Source organism: Dermochelys coriacea, chromosome 9 (genome assembly GCF_009764565.3).
Source record: "Dermochelys coriacea isolate rDerCor1 chromosome 9, rDerCor1.pri.v4, whole genome shotgun sequence".
NCBI lineage: Eukaryota > Metazoa > Chordata > Testudines > Dermochelyidae > Dermochelys > Dermochelys coriacea.
The window spans coordinates 75,121,893-75,140,235 of record NC_050076.1 but is presented as its reverse complement, the minus strand read 5'-3'; the positions used below and the strand labels follow the sequence as shown (position 1 = coordinate 75,140,235).

At 43.9% G+C, this 18,343-nt stretch overlaps 1 protein-coding gene across 25 annotated transcripts in view; it reads left to right on the top strand.

Annotated features, from left to right (window-relative positions):
• Positions 1-10,847: 10,847 nt before the first annotated feature.
• The window catches only part of ZNF711 (zinc finger protein 711), a 93,952-nt gene continuing 86,456 nt past the window's right edge, over positions 10,848-18,343 (top strand). For 15 of the 25 annotated variants that reach the window (XM_043493127.1, XM_043493136.1, XM_043493130.1 and 12 more), the window contains exon 1: positions 11,042-11,382. The gene's annotated coding sequence lies outside the window, so the exon portion shown is untranslated. Of the gene's footprint in view, positions 11,393-18,343 lie in introns of all 25 variants that reach the window. The other 10 variants (XM_038416169.2, XM_043493141.1, XM_043493144.1 and 7 more) reach the window with 8 other exon arrangements.

Here is an 18,343-nt window from a genome sequence, read left to right as displayed (position 1 = left end):
ATCGTAATCCTGTATACATTTTATGTGGCTAGACTTGCATTCATTTGAAAAATGTTCAGTGTGCTAAAGGCTTACATCTCTTAACTTCTGTGGTTTTTATCTCGGAAATCTCATATCACTGTTCAGTCTAGGCTAGATTGTGAAAGCACCATTTTAAGGGTTTTATCCTTGTGTGAGCCCTCTACATATGGGTAAATTTGACCTACTGTGGAGGTCAGTGGGACAACTCATATGAATAAGTGCTTAATAAAGTGAGTAACAGTTGCATAATCCAGGCTTCTGATAGAGAATCTAGAAGACGAAAAGCATATCCATCTGCTGCTATGAAAACTATAATTCTATGTTGCTGATACAGTGAGGGGAATTTTTAAAATGTATGTGAAACACAAATGCCTAACAAGCTGATTCACCAGTGTGTTACACTTGTTTTGTGCCAGCATAATTTGTTTGGTTGGTTGGAGTTACACTAGTATGAAACTAGAGTAATGTAGTGACTGTTTCTAGAGTCATGCTGAAATCTTCAGTGGGGGTGATGTACAAATCTAAAAGTGCTGTAAATACAAAGCTCTTAGTATAACTATGGTATATTGAGCAATTTACAAACTGACTCATTATTTACTGTTTAACCAAATTTTCTCTGAAGTGTCAAATGTATACTTTCTCCATCACTTTCTGCCCTAAAATGTTGTGTTATTGCTAGCACTGTTAAACAGCTAATAATAGTAATAACAATAGTGCTGCTAATATTTAACTCTTACATAGCACCTTTCATCCAAGGATCTCCAAGTGCTTTACAGACATTAATACAAAAGCTTCATGGCATGCTTGTGAAGGTAGGTAGATAGGTAGGTAGGTACACAAACTATAAAAAAGTAAACTTGGGCACAGAGAAATTAAATCTCTTTTTCCAATACACAGAAAGCCATTTGTAGAACTGAGTGTAAACCATGATTCACATTTCCTTGCTCTAGCCACTGAATCATTTGTAGATGATTATTTAAAACAATGTAAGGACTCCAATTGCTTCAGCAATTAATGTCAATAAAAAATTCTAAATAAATAACCTAACTAGCACTCCCTTCCTGCCCCGTAGTTGTCTCTTTCAGTGGTGCAGTGTAGTGATTTGCATGTACAAACAATTTGGGGTCTTTCCATATGGAAGGTCCTATGCAAGTAAAATAGACACAGCTCTTCATAATCAACCCCCACCCTCACCCCCCCCCCCAAAAAAAAATCAGTAAGGGAAGAGTTTACTGTAAAGATTCTAAAAAACATGTTACAAAAAAATTAAGAAAAAATAAAATAGTCAGAAAACCTCAAATATCTAATTGTTTGTTTTCCATTAGACACTCCACGTATTCATCATTTATGTTGGTTTCTCAGAGGTTCATTCTTAAATCTGACAGAAATCCCAACAGGGATCAGGCCTTTAGAGAAGGGGCAAAGTAGAATTAATGACATAAAAGGGAGCTGGGTTGCCACCAACCAAAAGCTTCCCACCACTATTCTTAAGGACACAAGACATTTATTTTGCTGTATAAATTTGTTGTCATCAATGCAAAAAATGAGGGTCTGAAAACTGTTTCAGCCAGTTTGAATTCTGGAAGAGTGTTTCTTTCACTTAGGCATAAGTTTCGTATAGAATCATAGAATATCAGGGTTGGAAGGGACCTCAGGAGATCATCTAGTCCAACCCCCTGCTCAAAGCAGGACCAATCCCCAATTTTTGCCCCAAATGGCCCCCTCAGGGATTGAACTCACAACCCTGGGTTTAGCAAGCTAATGCTCAAACCACTGAGCTATCCCTCCCCCCGTATAAAAAGTTGCAGACATCCCATGAAGTCCATTTTTTTCAGAAGCCTGTATTCCTATTCAGTATTGTCTTCTATTAGTTGTTCAAAGGTTGATTGGAAAAGGGGAAAATGGTAAGAGAATGAAAAATAAGGTATCTTTTCCTCTAGAGTTTAAACTATGTTTTAAAACAATTCTTGCTAATCGAGTGATGAACTAATTTACCTCACCCTGGCTGGGGAAGGTAGGATCTATTCTGTAGCATGATTTTGTGAAACTGTTACATATGTGATCATGAGTACCATGTGAAATTGTGGAACTTCGAAACAGACAGCATTTTTCGTGGACTTTTGACCAGACTTGCACACTGCCCAATAATTAGGTCCCTACCAAATTCACAGCTGTGAAAAATGCGACTTGGACCGTGAAATCTGGGCTTTTGTATTCTTTTACCCTATACTATACAGATTTCACAGGGGAAACCAGTGTTTCTCAAACTGGGGGCCCCAACACAAAAGCAAGTTATGGGGGCGCTGCAAGTTTATTGTACGGGGGTTGTGATATTGCCATCCATACTTCTGCTTTGCCTTCAGAGTTGGGTGACCGGAAAGCGGTGGTTGCTGGCCGAGGGCCCAGCTCTGAAGACAGCACCACAGAAGTGAGGGTACCACTACCATACCATGCTATGCCATCCTTACTTCTGTGCTGCTGCTGGCAGTGGCACTGCCTTCGGAGCTGGGATCCCAGCCAGCAACTGCCACTCTGCGGCCACCCAGCTCTGAAGGCAGCGCCATCACCAGCAGCAGCAGTGCAGAAGTAAGGGTGGCAATACTATGACCTCCCTACAATAACCTTGCGACCTCCCCACTACCCACTTTGGAGTCAGGACCCCTACAGTTACAACACTGTGAAATTTCAGATTTAAATATCTGAAATCATGAAATTTATTATTTTTAAAATCCTATGATCATGAAATTGACCAAAATGGACAATGAATTTGGTAGGCCTGTACCAATAATCTATCTTGGCAGGATATAGTATAACATTCCAAGCTTTTGGAGAACTTCAAAAAGACGCACAAAAGGAGAAAAAAAAATAACCACTGCCAGAGAAATGTTTTCTTCTTTCCCCAAGTGTAGAATTTCCTCCCTAAAATTACACCAGCCCAAGGTCAACAACAGGCAACATTCAGTCCCAGACCAGTGACAGATTTAAGGTACAATATCGCAGAGCCTTGAAAGGACAGAAATGGGAGGCATTGGAAAAGGTGATTTCTAGTTCTCCAATGGGACACACCACAATTGCTTCAACTCCTGAAATTTTCGAGGATATCAAGATATTAGTAATTTAATTAGTTCTTAAATTCTTTATTCATACTAGAGCAATTAAGTAATATTTTAATTCTAAAAAAAATAAATGTGTTTTGTCCTCTCTCTCTGGTCTATCTGTACAGCAGGACTCATGGTACTGAGGGAAACTTTTTTTTATTCTTTAAAACATTTCTAAAAATAGTTTTTTCTGTTAAGATGGTGACATAAGCATAATATACAATGATGTGGTCTGCAGGTTTTATTGACCCTTTTTTTGGATAACCTACTTGTATCCTCACCAATGATGAACAATACAGCTATCCCAAATTCATAGTGATAAAACCTTTACATCATATCCTATCTCTATTAGCTCGTACTAACATGGTTTGGATCCTGTGTGCACTGGAGGTCAAATCATTTGTAATTTATATCAAAATGATCTCCAGACACTCCGGATGGCTAGTGTTCACGAACACAGAAACTAGTACTTAAAATGTACTTAATGAAACCTAATTTAACATATAAATATGAACCGCCAGTTTTAAGAGGAAACAGTAGAAAATGTCTTATTTAATTACCTTTATTTACATTTTAACTTCAATCTCTTTACAGAAATATGGCATACCGGAGTTTTCTAGATCTGACAGGTTTCAGAGTGTTGCTCAACCAATGAACAATCCAAAAGCTGGAAGACCTTATGAACTAGGACGCTCACAAAAATATATATAACTACAACAAAGCTTTATAAGAAAGGAATCATCTATGGAATATTACTCATTATAAAACAAAATTCAGGTTGTTTCTGAAAATATCTTATTTTGTTTCCTATCAGATTGATATAGTCCTAACCTTCCTTCTGAAGACTTGATATGCAGTTGGATATCTGTTTCTAAGTAGTGCCCTAACTGTTGCATATCTATCAAGACAAAAAGATTTTTGTGTTCACTAAATGCATTTTGTGCATGTGTGACAGGAAAGACCACATAAGGCCACATGCTCCCCTCCTACAGAAATATTCATGAGAAGGAAAAAGGTGTTTTTAGTTTAACCTAAAAATCCATGGGAAATCCAACATTCTTTCCTCTGAGAGGAAAATCTAGAGGCACATGGAGACGACAGGTCATGGTGACCAATCAGCCCATTGTTCCACAAGAAATCCCGTCACTAGCTTGGGGGGTTGGAGCAGACTCACAGTGGTCTGCATCTCAGTGCTGCTTTCCATCCCTCTCTTTCCTTTGTAGAGTTTGTTCCACAGCCATGGTGTCATAAGGTGCATTTCTAATCCCTTAAGGGAGACTGAAGACATTGAGCAAAACCCATAAGGTTTTGTTTTCTGAAATTATACTGGTTCCTCAGGACAACATGGCATGTAGAATGGCTGCTCCCAGACTCTCTCCACATTCCTCATTTCCCTTAAAGCAAAAAACCTAATTACAGTTTGGGATTGAAAATTAAACCTTTAATTTTATACATACTGACTCCTTGCAGAATTGGAGGCCAAATTCTGTTCTTAGTTACCACGATGCAAACCCACTGACTTCAGTTAATTTTGCATGCATGTTTGCGAGAGCAGATTCGGCTAGAGGTTCCAGTAAATGCAAGAGTGAAGTTCCACCAAAATTCTGTGTAAAATTCCCACTTTTTTCCACGTTTATGGATCCACTATTCCTTTCCTGGTCTGTCATAATGGGCAGACGTTTCTATAATCCAACCACTGCTGTGATCTGAGGGCCATATTCTTCTCTCCACCAACATGAAGCTATTCATTTCATAACCCTGGGCAGAGTTTCCCTCTACTCAAAATCAGTGATGTAAGACTCCATAGTAATTTGGGCATAGGACAAGAGGATAGAGTTGGGGAACATGTTATGCTATAGACTCTACAGCTATCTATTTGGAAGTTAATACTATTTCAGAGTTGATATTACTTCTGTCTGGCTCCTCTCTGTGGTTGCTACTGCATAGCCATGAAGGAGGCAAGTAATTATGGTTGAAATGCACGATGTCATGAGGAAAGCATTGTATTGAGATACTGAGCTTCCAGGTGTCCTAAGATGCAGTCAAATCTTGGGACATCCACTAATTTAGGGAGCTGAACCATCTGCTGTTCCATTGTGCTGCCCAGTCTCTCTTGTATTTGATCTCCCTGACATCAAGTCAATTTCCCTGATCCTAAATGTTCAACTCAAAACTCTTTAGTTTTCCCTTTAAAATATGGTTTGATTTTATTTGTAACTTATATGAAAGACATGAAAATATAGTAGTGTGATTTCAACCCTTTGTTTTACCCTTTATAATAAATCATGCTCTTCATTAACTTTATGAAATCGGTAAAACCATAAGGTAAATAAATAAACTGCAGATAAAAATGTTGACATTTCTTTTGTGTAGGCATAATGCTTTTTTCTCGACAGCATACACTTGTCTGTATTCTTGCATGTTCTCTCTCAGCTTTCAGTTATGGCCCAGTTCGTGTACATTTCCCTGCAACTGCATAAGCAACAAAGCCAGAGGCATATTCAGAGCCCCTCACTTCATTTCCTGCTCACTTGAAAGAGTTTAGCTGAACAGGCATAGCTTCCTGTGGGGGGGAGGGAAGGAAAAGAGTGACCGTGAGGTTGGCAGCTTTTCCTGTCACTGTGATGCCTCTCCCCTTTCAGCTGGCAATCTCCCCTGCTGCTATTGTTTTCTCCCTTCCCCACACTATTCTGTGCTCCATGCGCCATCAGCTGGGGCAGTGTCAGTTTTGCTATTCCTGCTTCTGCTGGTGGAGCAGACAGGTGATAAAGGATATTTTAAACAGCATCTTTTACACATCCCCTACCTCTGGGAAGCAGACTGGCTAATGCAGTTGAATCAAGTCATCTCATGGCATCTTAGTAAAGCCAATACTTCTCCCAGGTGGCTGCAATCTCGTGCTAGAGAATCTAAGATTCCATTAAAAAGAAACCAAAGTCTCTAGCCCTTGTGGTTGTGGAGGAAACCTTCCAAATGTGAAATGTATGTAAACCAATGCTGCAATGTCTGTCTGAGATTACAGATAGCCTGAAATAATAGCTTTGCATGTCAGCATTAACAATTTCAATCATTGCTGATCAAAGTACACAAGAACAAGAGAGGATCATATTGCTTAGATATGCATAGACTTTTGAGAGAGATATTTTGTATTGGCATCCCTAAAGGGCAAAGCTTGGTTATGGAGAGAGCTTGAGAGAGTGTCGCTGCTTTTAGTTTTGTTTCCGCTCTTTGCTGGTCACCATATATAACTAAAACATACTGATGTTAGCCACTTGCACTTCCAACTCCTATTATAAATAAGAGAAAAATAGACATCTTTCAGAGCTATCAACATTATTCTTGGATGTGTACAAACAAGGCAAGGAGATTTGGTTTTGGTATATTTGTTGTCTGGAAAAAATAATTTAAAAAGTAAGGCAATTTGGCAGTCCTCACCACATAGATTTAGGTCAAGCAATAGAAACACAAATTGTCATGACCCTAAAAAGTCAGGTCCTAATGTGTGGATGAGTTTCACATCTGTTTTATCCCTTTTTTCCCTTTTCTCATTTCTCTAAACCAGTGGCTTTCAACCTATGGTCTGTGGACCCTTGTGGGTCCGCAGACCAAGATTTCCAAAGGGGTCCACACTTCCATTCAAAATTTTTTAGGGGTCTGAAAATGAAAAAAGGTTGAAAACCACAGCTCTAAACAGTAGAGCGATCTGCCCATTAGCCTGCAAGCAGCCAATTGCTATTCCTTAAAATCATAAACTCAGAATGCCTCCAACTAATGAGCTATTATTGGCATTCAGATCCATCTACCTGTTCGTAACAGTTGGGACAGTCATGCTTTTTCAGCCCCACCACTCAGTTGAGAGAGAGACTGACTGCATGGGAGGAAGAGACACTAGGTAATCCTGCCAAAGGAAGGGTAACAAGGAACAAATCCTGAGGGGTTAATGCACATGATGATCCACAAGGTCGGGAAAGAAAAAGGGCTAGGAGTAACAATGATGGAAGGTATCTGGGACACTAGTGAGACTGTTAACAGGGTGAATGTAGTTTTCCACAGAATGAAGTTTTCCTCATCAGACTTCATCTCTTGTCCAACATCCTTAGGCAGATCAACAATTGCAGGACATCAATCCTGTGTGTAAGTACTCCTCCAGTGAAATTTAAATATTCAAGGATCATCATGGGTGAGAGAGACATTAGTATGAAGAAACTTCATGAAATACTGTGACTGTCCCTTTTAGTACTGAATAATAATAGTTGTGGAAAGATTTCATCTACCGAAAATCTCACTCTTGGTCTTTGCCTCTCACTTTGAAACCAAGTGAAATGTCATAATTCATTAGGTGTTTTGCACCCCAAGTAGCAGGGTGAGGTGCGATCTGGGACCTCTAATGGCTTTTATATGCCACACCATAAATCCTGCACACCACACATTACTGTCAGTTACTTCTTGACTGGGTTGGTCAAAAAGCTTCCTGAAAGTAAGTAGTTCTCATTGTCCCTGTTCGTTCACAGATTTCAATGAAACAAGCAAGCTATCCTTTTATCTCAGTACCCAGCCATCCAACCAGAACTGCTTGGTTGTTGAGGTGTTTACCTCGGGCACTTTGTCACATTTCCCATGGCACTCTGACTTGTTTTTTCTTGGGGTGTTTCAGAAACTATTTTTGGTATTTTTATGCCTCTCAGTGCTTTTTCCTGTACCTCTTGCCAATTTTTGCATGACATTTTTCTGTTTGCTGTCTGACTCTGCAAACTTGAATATTGTCTTATGTTGTATGTTGTGTCACACTGTTGGCAATAGCCTTGTTGCTGCTGCTCATTGCAGCTTTATGCTCATTTTGCTTTTGAGGCATCCCTTGAGCTACTTATTCTCCAGAAGTGAGAATATGGCACAGATGGAATTATTTTAGAAAGAGATAATTAATCATTTTGTAATTGTGCTCCTCTGACTCTTATTCACCTGCCCAAATATCTTCAGAATTTGGAGATTTACTTATTTTTGAGGTGTTTTCTTTTAAACCTCATTTGCTGATCACTTTGAATTGACTTTCCTTCTGGGATCTTTGCCTTCAGCCTAGGTGATTGGAACATTTGTAAGGCAGGGTATGTGATGCTCAGTGGCTCTACCCCACTACTGCTACTCTCAAGAGTCAAAACAACTTCAGAACTAGAAGAGTTCTCCTAGATTTGCACTAAAAGGCTAAGATCCAGAAGTGAGAATCTTGCCAGATTGTCAACTTCAAAAAAAGAAAAATACATAGTAAGTAATGACAGGTTTCAGAGTAGCAGCCGTGTTAGTCTGTATTCGCAAAAAGAAAAGGAGTACTTGTGGCACCTTAGAGACTAACAAATTTATTAGAGCATAAGCTTTCGTGAGATAAGTGAGCTGTATCTCACGAAAGCTTATGCTCTAATAAATTTGTTAGTCTCTATAGTAAGTAATGTTCTCATTTATTCTGTAACTATTTTTATTTAATTGTAAATTAAATTAAAGGGTAGTTTTGTAGTAAAATATTAGAGATATTAAAAACTTACATTTGTTTCAAAATATAAGTTTTTATAAAGACAAGCTTTCACAAACCTTAAAACCATTACAAATGTTTCTGTGATTAAAAACAAAAGCCACCTCTCTCCTCCTCTTTCCCCCCCCCACCCTCATTAAAACAGTTCATTAATAATTCCTTCCTGGGTTGAAAAATAAACATTGTACTACAGGGCTGGTTTACACAGTTTGTGTACTGATTTTAACTAAATTGGCTTAGGCGACTGATTTAGTTAAGTAGGTGTAGTCCTTTTGCCTTAAATAAAATTAAGTTCAATCATCATAAGGCATTTTTAAACTATCACCATTTCTGAGATAAAGGTACCTCTGACTCTTTCGTTGCCTCTAGCCATCACCTTGTTCAGGGCAGAGTCCCTTGATTCTCTCCTTCTAGGCTGGGAATTTAGGCTGCAATTTTCCTCACACGCTTCACTGTGATCACAGTGTCTGTGTCTACTAGACACAGGTGCTGAACTAAGTCGCTGCATTTAACTTAGTTCAGCATCTGCTGTTCTGTCAGTGACAATGACAAGGATAACCAGTGACCAGACAGCTTTTATTGAGCAAGTATAATTTATTCAGAACAACAGCATTACAGAGGAAACATTTCTTTAAAATAATATACAACTTGCATGCAGGCCTTAGCTTACCAGGCTGTCACCTATCTTCCTGATGGAGATCTTGATAGGGACAAAGGCCCTTTCCACAGGATCTGTCTCTCTTGGTCAGTTTCATGTCCGTTCTTGAGTGAGTATGAGCTCCCTTCCTATGTCAGGCTGGTCACTTTTATACAATTTTTAGTTCTTTGGGTATCAGATTTCTTGAATCAGGTTAAATAAATACATGCAATTTCCTCCAAGAGCTAAGACTCCTTCAGACTTGCTACCTGCTTAGGGATTCACATCCCCCATCTCAGTGATTTTAGTTCCTTCTGGAACCATCTGTAAATTCCTAATGGATCTAGAATACATCCCTCGCCCATAATGATACATACAACATTTATAAAATTGATACAATAGCCTTTGATTATTCCATATTGCAATAAAATCTGTTGTATAAACCAATTTAAAAGTGTCCGCACAAAAGGGGTTGTTCCAATTAACTGAATTGGTTTCTAAACCAATTGAGTTAAATCAGTGCAAAAAACTGTTTATAGACTAATCCTAAAGATTTATCTACAGTGAACAGTTTTATCAGTATAGATTATACAGTTATGAGAGTGGCTGTTTTTTTTATTTTGCTTAAACCCCTTCTCGAATGACAAAACTGAAATGAGAAACTCCTGTATTGGAATAAGAATGTGTACATGAACTATGGCTACATCTACCCTCTGAGCTAAGGATATGATTCCTAGCATGTATACGCATACTTGTACTAGTTTGATGAGAGCGAGTGTGAGTATAAATAGCCGTGTATGTTCCGATAGGGGCATCTACCCTGTGCCACTACTGCCTGGGCTGCAGAGGCTACACTACTATTTATAACCGTGCTAGCTTTCATTGAGCTAGTGCAAATATGTGTACATGAGCTGGATGCAAAGCAGAACTTTCACCGCTGTTAATGGGAGAATATAGCACTTTCTATAATATTATTCGTTCAGTGCTTTATTGTCTTATTCAGTATCACTCAGCGAGAAAACAGGTTCTACTTTAGGCCTATCACTAATTTGGCCCTTTGTTTCTCTTCTTTCCGTATCTGATTAAGTGGGCTTTAGCCCATGAAAGCTTATGTTCAAATAAACGTCAGTCTCTAAGGTGCCATAAGTACTCCTCGTTTTTTCTTGTTAAGTTTACCTTTGTTCTTTTATCTGTTTCCTTCCTTGCAGCAATTACAAGTGTGCTTCACTTTTGTTACATTTTTTTGTTCCATTTGTTAAAAAGATCAGCAAAAGGCTATTTAGTGTTGATGAGGAAGTGCCATTACTAGGGGTTAGAGATGACAGTATGATAAAATGAATAAGGATTAGGGAAGTTCACACAGACTCTGAGATGCTATTTCACGTTGTCTGCATTGTCAAGCAGACATCACTGAAGTCACACATGGACTCCCATTTGTAAGCTTATCTCTGCAACCATGACAGAGACTTGGAAACTTGAGTTACCCATCAAAAGCTGAGGTGCTGCAGCATGTGCCTGCAGCCTCTAGGCCATAAAAATGCATCTTTGATACCCCTGTGTGTGTGTATGGCTGTAGCTATAATGCCACATCCCTGTAGGGGGCAGCACAGAGCCACCCTATCCACCCACGACCACAAGCCTGCTCTGCATTGGCCCTTTCACTTTGTCCTCCGCTCTTACCCCTTTCCTGGCCTCTCCCATTTATACTCTCCTGCCTTCTCTCTGCTTGACCCATCCACCCTGCGCCCCAACTACCCTTTCTCCCCGGCGCCTTCCAGCTCCCCGCTTTGCTCTCGGGGCACGTTTCAGAGCGAAGTAAGGGCAGCGACTTCAGCTGCGGTTCCTGCGCATGCTCACAGCTCCGGGGCACGCTCCGGCTCCCAGTGACGTGCGGCAACAGCGGCAGGGCTGGTCGCGAAGCCGGTGGGGGGAGGGGGAGAAGGCCGCGCGCGCTCGCGCCCCGTTTCCTAGCCCAGCGCCTGTGATTGGTGCAGGCCCCGGACCTGGCGGCCCCGAATGCAAGGCCCCGGCGGCGGCGGAGTCCTGCGGCCCGCCCGACCCTCCGCCGGACCCGACCCCGCGGCGCGGCGCAGGGACCCGCACAGGTGAGCGGAGGTGCGAGAGCTGGGCCGGCGGGGGCTGGGAACAATGGAGGCGGCTAGGCCTTAGCGCAGGCCGCGCCCGGGGCCTGTGCGCTTTGCCACCGCCGCCGGGCTTGACCGCCGCCTCCTCGCTCTAGGCGTGTGGGCTCCACCCGCCGGCGTCTGTTCCTCAGCTGGGCCGCAGCAGGGCCCGGATCCCGCCGCCGAGCGGCCTCTCGGGCGGCCATAAAATGGCGGAAAACAAGATGTCGGCGGCCAGGGCGGGAGAGGCTTCGCGCGCGCCCCGGGCTGGGCTCTGCCCGCCCATCCTCCCCGCACCCTGGCCCGGGGGCTGCGTGGCGGCGGCTCCGCTCCCGCAGCCGCCGGGGCTCCGAGCCTCGCGGCGCTGCAGGGGAGGGGTGGGCGGGCCTGGCGGCCCGGGAGTGTGGGGCTCTGCGGCGCAAGGGCGAGTGTGGCTGGGGAGGTGCGGTGCCTGCCGAGCCGCAGCCCTGACTCATCACGAGCTCCTTTGTCTTCCCGGCTTTGCGCTCGCACCCCTCCCCCCTCCTCACGGGCACGCCAGGGGGCGCTGGCGCCCTGCGTCTAGCCGCACGGGCACAGCCCCGCGCATAGTGCGCCCCGCGCCTGCAGTTCCCGTTCTGCGTTTCTGCCGTTTGCTAATAACGTGCCGGGATCCGGGGGCGAGAGCTGTGCCCGGGTCCCCTCTGCGCTGTCCCTCTGTGATTGCGGCAGTGGGTGGGCCAGCCCTCTGCGCCCGCCCTCCCGTCTGTGGCTGCAGTGCACTCGCAGTTCGTCTCATGCGCTGCCGCTATTCAGCGCGCACACTACTTGCCTGGGATGCACACGCATGCACCACTGCTAGTGCCCACCACGACCCGTGCCAGGACTCTGACCACACACTGGTGACTTGTCTTTGTGGTGTTCATGCGCAGGCCTTGCCAGTAGTTAGCACACACGCCTCTGTCATTCTGGTGCCTAGGTACACGCCCTGCCAGTGTTTAGCATGCACACTCCTTCCTGTTATTTCCACGTGTGCACTTCTGTTTGCCCCTGGTACACTCACATGCAATCCCATCTGTAATTGTGGATTGTTTTATGAACATGCCTGTCTTCTTTTGTGCATATGCACGTAGCTTTCTGGTTTTCAGCACTTACACGGTGCTCTGTCATGGTCTGAAGTTTTATTATTTCTTTAGTTGTCATATATATTTAAAATATTCAGGAACTATATGTAGACCAGGGTGGGCAATTTTTTAATTTGAATGGACAATACAATTTTTTTCCCCCAATTTTGTTATGGGAAATGAAGGTGAGGGAAATAGATTTCATACCTAACTGGTAAATTTTCATTACTATTTTGCAGGCTTATATTACATCCAATACTAATTTTTATACTGCACTCTACATTACTGGGTAAGGTTTATGTTAAGCTATGCATTATTTTCTAGTTTAGGCTTTCCTTTGCTGGCTTTTTGTCTAGACTAGTTAGTTCTTGCTACATTTACATTTTCTTAATATGTTGTCATGTTGTAGATGTCTACAATACACACAAGGAAAAAAGAAAATGAGTTTGGAATGTGTGTTAGAGCAGGGGTTCTCAAACTTTTGTAGTGGTGACCCCTTTCACACAGCAAGGCTGTGAGTGCGATCCCCCCTTATATTAAAATTAAAAACACATTTTTATATATTTAATGCTGTTATAAATGCTGGAGGTAAAGCAGGGGTTGAGGGTTGAGGCTGACAGCTCATGACCCCCCACATAATAACCTTGCAACCCCCTGAAGGGTCACGACTGAAGCTGCAGTTCAGTCATGAAGATCATCAAAGTCACGGTTCCACGATCTCCCTGACTTTTGCAGCTGGTGCGGCTGATCCTAGAGCAGCTAGCCCCAGGGCCAGCTGCTCGGGTGCCCCGCAGTCAGCTGCACTGGGTGCAGCTGGAGCCATCCCAGGGGGCAGCCACACCAGCCGCTCCTTGGGCAACTGGCCCCGGGAGTACCTGAGTAGCCATCCCAGGGCCAGCTGCTGCTTGGGCGGCTGGACAGGGGGAAGCAACCGAGCAGTGTTCCTGGGGCAGCTGGCCCCGGGGAGTGCCCGAGCAGCTGGCCCCAAGGCCTCGGAGCAGGGGTGGCGGGGGGCAGTAAGCTCCCACAGCCAGTGCAGGGACTAGCTGTCAGCCACCAGACCCCCACAGCAGCAGTATCTTGGGACCACCCAGAGCGGCAGCACCCAGGGCCTCAGGAGGTGCTAAGTTTTAGTCAGGGGTGTGTGTGTGTGTGTGTGTGTGTGTGTATATATATATATATATAGTAAAAATTATGGTGGACAGGTCAAGGGCCATGAATTTTTGTTTATTACCTGTGACCTGGAGCCTGGCCTTTAGCACACAGCTGAGCTGGGCTGCAGCCGTGTGCTAATTGGGCTGCATGCGGCCCACGGGTTGAGAACCAGTGGTCTACACTGAAGTGCTACAGCAGTTCAGCTACACCACTTTAATATTTTAAGTATAGATAGTCTGTTTTGGAAATTGCTCCGGTTTCAACAGTTGATGGCTAGCCTCCAGAGTAGTTGTGCCAATGAAAGCCTCCAAGAGAAAAATAAGGAAAACTGTAATTTGCACCAGCTTAAACTCTTTCACAGTGCACGTTGGTGCAAATCACAGCTTGTATACAATTAGTACTAGTGCAGCCACATTGTTGGCTGGACACAAACTGCTGAAACTGGGGCAAAATACCAACGTACTTAAGGCTTGAGTGTCATCAGTTGTTTCACTGGAATCTAAATCTTACTCTTCTTAATCTTTCACAACTATTAACAGGATTGGAAATTAGTTTGTCTAGCGTGGACTGTCTTCTGATTTGTCTTAATTTCATTACCTAACCTAGTTCTAGGCAGTATTTGTACTTGGGAAGTTTATGTGTGTGTGTTTGTTTTTTAAGCACCTTCCCTATAATCTAATCAGCTGTAATTTAAATGCATCCGATGAAGTGAGCTGTAGCTCACGAAAGCTTATGCTCAAATAAATTTGTTAGTCTCTAAGGTGCCATAAGTACTCCTTTTCTTTCTGTAATTTAAGGTAATTGGTGATTTTTCATCTAAAACTTTTCAGAAGGGGCGGGGGGAGGAATGGAAAAGTGTGGTCAGGAAATTGCAGGATATTATATTTATTGTCATTGCCATTCCATTGCCAAATGCCAATTGCCATTTATAGTCTAGAATTAAATCTGATTTAGTTATAGCAAGTTATACTGTAGCATCTGTCATAAAAATAGATTGTATGGCTGTAGCTTAATTTGATAATTTTTTTCAGTCAAAAATTGGAAGGTGTAAGATTCCATATTTTTTTTTAAGTTAGATAATAACTAAAGGACCTAATCCTGCAGTTATAACATTCAGAATTACCTCTGAAGTCAGGAGAAGTTGTAGTGTGAAGTGATTTCAGGATTGGATGCTTGATGCTTAAATATTTTAATTTTTCCATTGAGACTCTGTGACTTTTAATTTTTGATAGTATTGTCAGTGTTGCTAGGAATCTGGGTGGGGAGAGTTACTAATTTTAGGGGCTGCCTTAGTTGTGTTTAATTATAAGGCATCAGGGTGCTGTGTTTTGGCCCCCTTATTTTTAACTTGGGTCTAGTGTTGCTGAAGAACTACCTTGACACTTGAAATCCAGGATAGAGCTACACTGCAACCAGTGAAGGGAGGCTGATGACATTGACTTCTCCCTCACACCCAAGGCTTTTGCACTTGCTCAGAGTTCAATGGGAGGGAATGTGTGGCCAGATCACTTTTAAACTGAATCAGTACAGCTGATTCCAGAGTGGTCTGAAGCATCACTCCAGTTGTGTGCTTGCAATGCCACTGAAATTTGACCCTTCTGCACCTTTGAACAGATGGAGGGGCGGCCTGGCTAAGTTTTTGTCAGTGGTGTTGAGATTGGGCACATGGGGTCACAGTGCCACTCAAATTTGGCCCAGCTGCCCCTCCTGCTAGATGAAGGGGTAGCCAGGCCAAATGGTGTTGCAGCCTGGTGCACCGGAGTCTGTTTCACTATGGTGGACTGCAGGTGAGTGTGCCAACAGCTCAACTTCTGGTGTCACTGGCTCATGCAGCGTGTGGGTAAGAGAGAGGGCAAATCTGAATTGGCACCATTGCTACAAGGTGTTCTTTCCTGTCATCTGTGATTGGTAGGGGGCGAGGGTGGGAAGGATTGAAGCTGAAACAAGGGGATTCAATCCCTGATTCCTGAGGTAACTGGTCCAGGCAATATTGTCCTCTTCCCCTCTGCACAGGGAATGGGATGGGAGGCATGGTCTGCTGCCTGTGGGGTGGAGGGGGATTCCAAAAGGAAGTCAGTGTGTGTGTTCCCTATGAGGAGGCCCCTTTTCACTGGAGTGGTCATTTGGGGAACCTATGGAAGTTCTCCCCCAGCCTCAGGAGAGCTCATGGTGATGGGTGTTGATGGGAAGTATGTTGAGCCTGTTGAATATCCCCCCTCATCTCTGGTCTTGGAAGGGGGAGATGTATGGAGAGACCCCTGGAATATTCCACCTCACTTCTGGTCAGGGAAATGGGGGGAGACTTCTAGAAATACCTTCCTTCCTTGTCCTTTCTAGGCAGTGGAGTGTTTAGGAGGGAGTCTCTGCAATACACCCTTTCGCAAACACGCACACCTTATTCTAGGCTGGGGGAAGGTGTGTGATGTGTATACAAAAATAAATAAAAGCAAATAGAGAAGTGTTATACCCCCTCCTCAAAAGACAAAACAGTCCAAAAGCTATAGGTGGGAGGGGGCATCAGTTCCAATGTTAATATTGGCACACAACTTTTTGCTATTTTGTCAATATTGGCACACAACTTTACTATTTGTAAATAAAAAAAAAACCCAAAACACATTCATTGAAAGTGGAGTTAAACAAGATGGGAACGAGTGTCCCTTCTCATTCCCTGAGCCTTCATCCCTCTCCCTGAGCCTTCATCCGTGTCTCTGTCAGTTTAGATGGGAAGCTCTTCTGTCAGGGACCTTGTTTTTCCTACATAAAGAAAGTTTAGCAAGCTTTGGGCATGATAAAAATACCTCTCTTTGACTTGAGAGACCCACCCCCTTTTCTGAATATATTTGGGGGAAAGCCTTTAATCCTGGGGGAGTTGACTATCACTTTTGGGGGGATATGGGTAGGTTGTAACTTGAGGATAGCATTTCTTTTTGTGTGTGTGTGTGTGTGTGGCTTCTGCTGAGATTGTAGATGTTTTGTTCCACAATTTAAATAAAAAATGATTGTATTCATTCTAATGAGCAAGAAATCCAGGGTAAGATCAGAGTAAATTCTCAAGGGCCATTATCCTTTGCTACAGGAACTTGAGCCTTTCTTCTAAAAATAGTTCCCATCTTTCATTAAGGGCCCCTCTAAAATTCCCCCAAAATTCAAGCACTGATTATGGGCCAATCAAAATATTATTTCTGTTATACACTTAAAGTTCCCAGTCAGGATTGGCATCCCGTAGTAATAGAAGTTGTACAAACAGATTACAAGAATGTCTGTGCGTCTGAGACCTTATAATCTAAATTTAAGACCACATGCAACAAGTTGATTTGAACAAACAGTAGGAGTGATAAGGGACAGAAAGGATATGGGTGACATTGTTCAAGTGATATGATTATATTCAATTGGCCTCTGCATATTCCCACTTGTGGGATTGGTGCCTCCTGGGGTTGAGCTGCAGAACCTTCTGGTAAACATTCTCTATGGGGCCACTAATTCCTTCCTTGCTCTTCACCAGTATGGGCCTCAGTCACCCTCAGACCTTGGCTACACTTGCGAGTTACAGCGCAATAAAGGAACCCCGGGCGCACTAGCTCACTACCCGTCCACACTGGCAAGGCACTACTGCGCTCTGACCCTGCAGCTACAGTGCTGCTGGTACTCCACCTCGGCGAGTGGAATAACGTTTGCTGCGCCCCCGCTGTGTCACAGTGTCAGTGTGGACGCCCTGGTCCTATAGTGCACTCTGATTGGCCTCCAGAAGTGTCCCACACTGCCTCTGCTAGCCACTCTGGTCATTGCTTTGAACTCTACTGCCCTGCCCTCAGGTGACCAACTGACAGACCCGCCCTTTAAATTCTCTGGGAATCTTGAAAAATCCCTTCCTCTTTGCTCAGCCAGGCGTGGAGTGCTACCAGCGAATCTTTCCAGGTGACCATGCCTCCGCGCCAGGCGAGCCCCAGTATGGAGCAATGGCAAGTTGCTGAACCTCATCAGTGTTTGTGGGGAAGAAGCTGTCCAGTCCCAGCTGCACTCCAGCTGTAGGAATTACGATACCTTCAGGCAGATATCAAGGGACATGATGGAAAGAGGCCCCAACCGGGATGCACTGCAGTGCAGGATTAAAGTGAAGGAGCTGCGGAATGCCTATCACAAAGCCCGCAGGGCAAACCGCCGCTCTGGTGCTGCCCCCATGACCTGCCATTTCTACAAAGAGCTGGACGTGATACTTGGAAGACCCATCTCCACTCTGGGGACCACCATGGACACTTCAGAGCCCAGTGCAACAAGGCAGGAGGAGGAGGAGGAGTAGCAAAGCGGGAGCGAGAGTGCTGAGGCAGAGGAAGACACCCTGGAATCCCTAGATGCATGCAGCCAGGAGCTGTTCTCAAGCCAGGAGGAAGGTAGCCAGTCGCGGCAGACGATGCTTGGGGAAGGACAAACACCAGAGGAGGTTCCCGGTAAGCAGCTTTTATTTTGGGAAGGAAGTTATTCGGTACGGGCTCTTGGGGCAAGGAGGGTTAGGGCTGCATGGATACCTAGATGTGGAATAGGGCGTTGATGTGCTCTCTCACATCGCAGTAATTGGCCTCAGTGATCTCTTCAGAGGTCTCATCTAGTACTTGGGCAAGGCGCTTGCACAGGTTTTTCGGAAGTGCCACTGTGGTCCTTGTCTGAGTCAGGCTAACTTGTCCACGCCA